Genomic DNA, 5,366 nt, shown 5'->3' with positions numbered 1-5,366 from the left:
ATTTGTGTATATATATTCTGTAAAACTATCTTCTTCAGTTTTAGCCTGATGAAAGATGCTTTCTGATGCTTTTCATTTACAGGCAGGCAGTTGGATCACAGGCTGAGTCGTCACACTTCAAAGAGAGAATGAAGGTGCCTGAGCTGAACACAGAGATTGATGCCTGTCTCCTCTAAGCCTTTCTAGCCTGATAGGAAACAAAGCATCTCCCACCCATCACAAACTTTTAGAAGGCAGGCAGAGTGATCTGGGCATGAAAATCTGGATGGCAGCTTTAACACCCTATAGATTTGCAGTCTTGTGGACTCACATAGCTTTAAGCCTGTTGGCCTGGGGTGAGCTGGGGAGCTGGAAATGACTCAGTGCTGAGCACAGGCATGATCAGTGAGGCTGTCTCTGTCCTTTCCTTCCAGTGCTGTTTTCCAGCACTATTCTTGCCAAGCAGAGAAAGAAGGGCCGATCTGCTTTATTTGCCATAGCAGTTGTCAGAGTGGTCTAGGACGCGGGCATATGCCATACCAGCATTTCGAAGAGCTACATGGATTTCTTCCTAGAGGGGAAATGGGATGGAATAGGGGATTTCCTGGGGTGCAAGCAGGTCTTCAAAATAGCCACACAGCTACTATTAAATTTCCATTTTCATAGCTGCTCTAACAGCACATGCTCTGTAGGAAAAAATTGGCCAAACTATACATATGCCATTTAGAAACAGAGAGAGGTCAGCTTACTGAGTGCTGATCTTCATGATAATTCACCTTTTCACATACTGCAGCTTCAAAAAATGGGGAAGTATGGGACAAATTTCCATGTTTCCTTGACTTTGACCTTTATTTTCCTTCTGGAGAGCCTACAGGGACCATAAGTTTTCAATAGTGGTTGGGAAGAAGCTGGGGGGGGGAATTTGGAAAACAGTGGAGGTTTTAGCAGGAGGTGAAATTGCTTGTTTGTTGGGTCATTCACTTTGGAAGGGATTTACACTAGCTGTTCTTGTATTCTAAAGGGCTGAACAATTAAATGCAGTCCTTGTGATACAGAAAGACAATCAGGTTTAATTTTATGAGGAAGGAGGTGCTTTCCAGTACTCTTACTCCTGTGACCAGGGCTGTTGTTCAGATATGTTGAAAGCAGGTTCAAGTACATCATTCAGGACTGTTCTGGCACACAATTAACTCCATAGATAACCACTCAAATGTCTGTAAATAGGAAGATGATTTACCATGCGGTCAAAAGACCTATCAAGAAATTTGATATAGTTCTATGAATGAATTACCATTACCAAAATGCGTGGTTGGCTGCTACAGTTCAGAGCAGCTAAATTTTGACAATCTGGAAGGAGAACAGATGCACTTTGCAGTGTTACTCACAGTGTTTCTCACCAGACAGAACCACACTTTGCCTGCTCTTGCGGGTGCACTCTAAACCTCCTAACAAATAATTTTTCTTGTAAACTGGATAGACTTTTGGTCACTTGAAATACAGGGGTAAACACCCAGCATAACTTCTTCTAAGAAGCAGCCACTTTTGCTTTATCTTTAATTTTTATCTTGTTTCGAAGTTATCTTGGTGATAACAAGAAAGTTAGTAGAGAGGATTTTTTAAGCCTTTTTTCCAATAGGACAAAGCTTATGCAACTGCATTTCTGTCTGTCTGTGAGTCATTGCCTCCCAGTACTTCTCAAATCCAGATTTTGACCAGTCTTGACAAAGATGAGGAGCCTGGAACTTAAAAAGTGGCAGTAAGTTTCAGAAAGGTAGAGAAGAGAGAAATCAGCCAGTCTCACTGCTGCAATAAAGATGTCAGTGCAAGCTCCTTGGTTACCTGCTTGATTTGACCCACCAGCTTCCCTACAAGAGTGAGGGCACTGGGCAGCATGAATGTACTGCCTGGGGCTTCATCTGTTCTGGTAGTTCTTGTTTCCTTTATGCCTTGAGCAAACCAAAAAATGACATTAATATCTTGTGTTCTGGATGGGCATGGCCAGGTTCAGAGAGGCAGTTCCTTGTGCATTTAAGGTGCCATAAAGTAGGATACACCAAGCTTTTACTGCACCCAGTTAAGAGGTAACTTGTTTCACAAGCAAGAAGCTATGTGCCAGATTAATTCCCTGTTACCTGCAACACAGGTTGCTTTTATTGGCTCTCCCAAGCTTTTATTGGCATCATTCTGCTCACAGACTGACAATTTAGTGTAACTTGAACAGCAACATGATTGAGCTGGACTCATGGCCATATTTGTGACAGCTCTGCCTCCCTTTGGGGTCATCATCCTTCGTCTGTGAGATGCTGGACTACACTGAGCACCCTGCCTGCTCCCTACTCACCTTTCCAGATCTTCCTTCCATAAGTACAGGGACCTCTCTTTGCCCGGGTTGCTGTAAGCCCCCAAAAGCTCACAAACAACAAAAAGGACACAAAAAAGACCATGAAGTGGTGTTTAAGTATCTCCAAAGTGGTACTTAAGTGTCTCTTTTGTCCATCCTTTGGTCCCTAACCTTTGCAGGCTGAGATGTTTGCAGTGCTGCCAGGTCTCCAGGATATGTCCACACAAAGGAGCTTGGGTCCCACAGCCACAGTTCTTACCATGTAATTCAGCTGCATCCAGTTATGGCGACCTGGATGAGGGTACCAAGGGTCACCTCCCAACGTGGCTCGTTGCAGCAAAGGAGCTCTGTGTTCTCTTGCTCCTTTGGCCGTCTTCCAGCCCCAGAAGTTTTTCTCCAAGGACTAAGGGGAGTCACAAGAAGGTCCTCTTTATTTCCCAGATCTGCATCAGTAGGGCAGCCTTTTTTACGGTGTTTATTCTCAGCCTTATGGGTTCAGAGACAGAGTGCAGAAGTGGGAGCTGCTCATTCTTTTTCCCTAGGAGAATAGGGAAGAAGGAGCAAGCAGAGCTCTTCTGTGCCGCTGGGCTCTCTCTCCCCTCTACTGTAGTCCAAGTCAGCTGCTCTTCCAGTTTTTCTGCCCCAGTATCACCTGACACAGTTGCTAAAGCAAAGCTCTATTAAAATTTTGGTATGAGGTCTTGCCAGATCATACTGCCCAGGTGGGTGGTCCCCATGAGTGCACCCAGGCATGTTATGCAGCTGAAGCATTTTGATTTCACTTATACATCTTTCCAAGGGTGAGTTTAGCAAGGCTATATTCCTTCCCTGCCCTCCTCTTTCAGTATTATCTAACGTGATGTGCACCCTGCAATTAGAACCCACCATAATTGGTTCTGGCCCATATTCATCAGGCCCACGGCTGTGCTGGAAATAATAACACCAGCGCAGAGAGGCTGCAAGTCAGCAAAGATATTTCCAGGAAAAGAAATTTCTCCTTGCTCTTCTGCCCTCTCAAACCGTCCTCCCCAGTGCTCCTTCGAGCTGGCCGGGTTAGCGGAGCGCCGAGACAGCTGGCCAGAAACGGTGTCAGCTCTCCGGTTCTACTCTCCGCCAAAAGCAAAGCAGGAAACCTGCAGTGAGTTCAGGAGCTCAGAGCTGACACGGAGAGCTGAAAGGAGCTTGGAAAGCAGAGATTAATCTCTGGCAAAGGCGTGTTTGATGTTCCCGTGCTATTAAAGCTATCGGATATAAAAAGCACTGGCCTGTTTTATTATTTTACGAGTGAGCCCAGCCAGCTGGGTTTCTTTGTCGTGGGAACTGGAATGCTGCGGCTTTATGATCCCATGAGTCACTGTTTTATAACTCTGTTTAATCATCATTTCTTTGCTTATGGTCTCACCGCATGTGCTTGGGTCAGAGCTGAGTGACATGAACTGGCGTTCATTCCACGTCTGGATCCCGTCACTAGAAATGAAGATATTTTTAGCCCGAGCTGAATTGCTGCTATTCTTAGCTGTTTGGCTGGAGCTTCTTCTGTACTCTCCCGTCTTCTACCCCTTATATCTCCTGAAGTTTTTTTACTTTCTTTCTCCCAAAGCTCGTTAACAAGGATATTGGGAATATATTGCTGCTAGTACGGGAGGGATTATCTTGGATTGCACTGAATTTTAAAAGACAATAAGAATAAATTACGTTTTTCACACAATGCCGTAGACTCCATATTTTCTAAAAATGAATCTGCTCAAGTCTTTATGTAGGAAACCATCATCACTGAATAATTGTGGGGGAGATACTTTCAAAATAAATCTGTCCCCAGATTTTTTTTTTGTTCCAGGAAGGGTCTGGTCTTGACTTGCTTAGACTAAGAAAAACGTAGAGGCAAGATACATACAGCTCCTGACCTCTTACATTTAAGTGGTGAAAGATGAAACAAAGGAGAGGTGAAATGATCAGAGACCCCTGAAGGTATCAGCACCACCATCAAACCCAGGTGTTCTCAGCTGGGGGTGAGCTTGCTTTTGCACTGTGGCTGCAGTTGTTCTTGCTCCCATTTTTACCACCTTCTGTGCAGCCTTCTGAGAGAGCTGCTGGTTTGAGACTGCTGTAGGGGGAAAAAAAGTGAGCTGATAATACCCTTATTTTCCATTCTTTTAGAAGTAGAGATATTAAATTAATGCCAAAAGTTGCAATTTGAAGCCTTTATTGATGGTAAGGCATTGATCACCCTCATTTAAATCATCTAATGTTTCAGCATTTGGGCAATATACTGGATAGCTGTTCTTATCACTCTGAATATTATCCATATTAATCCATGCCACAAACGTGGGCGGGGGGAGCTCATTTCACCCTATCAGGTTATAATAATGTATAACGGTAATGTTGATAATAATATGATAAACAGTGCAGGCATCAACAGAATAGGATTTCTCTTGAGATATTGGTTTCTCTTGAGATATTGCCATGCCACAAAGCTACCAGCTGGGGGCCATCTCTGGGGACTTCATGGCAGCCAGACACTAACAAGCAAGCATTTGGATGCTGTACTGAGATAATTTTTAGTGCAGAGGCACAACAGCTGATTCCTTTTAGCTACTCAGCTCAGTGGCTGTCTCTGACCTTGTGGTTACTCAGGCTGGAAGGCAAGGAGGAGAGAGTTTAGTGAAGCCAGGTGTGACGGTGTGCTCCCCCCACCCAACCTGACCTTTATCTCCTGTAACCCTGCTCAAGCGATAACTACCAGGGGTGGTCGTTAATGGACACTGATAGTTATAGCTGCGTCCATTAGTGGATTCGGGAGCCAGATAACAACACAATAGCCCTTGGTTATTGTGAGAAATACACCCACCTAACCACAGTTATCAGTAGGCAAATATGGCTATGAGTCAACCATCTTACCCCTATAAATAGTGAGCAGCCCAAGAGCCCTTTGAGCTCTCCTGCATGGCAGTGGGCTGCACGGTGGGATCTCCCCTTGAGTAGGGATGCCTCTCAAGGGTACTCCTTGAGGTTGAGAGATTCCTTGCTGCAACAGTGTCCTGGTTTC

The sequence above is a fragment of the Pygoscelis adeliae genome, unplaced genomic scaffold, assembly GCF_000699105.1.
Source record: "Pygoscelis adeliae isolate BGI_AS28 unplaced genomic scaffold, ASM69910v1 Scaffold103, whole genome shotgun sequence".
In the NCBI taxonomy this organism is placed as follows: Eukaryota; Metazoa; Chordata; class Aves; order Sphenisciformes; family Spheniscidae; genus Pygoscelis; species Pygoscelis adeliae.
The sequence above is the reverse complement of the archived record's forward strand: the minus strand, read 5'-3'. Positions refer to the sequence as shown.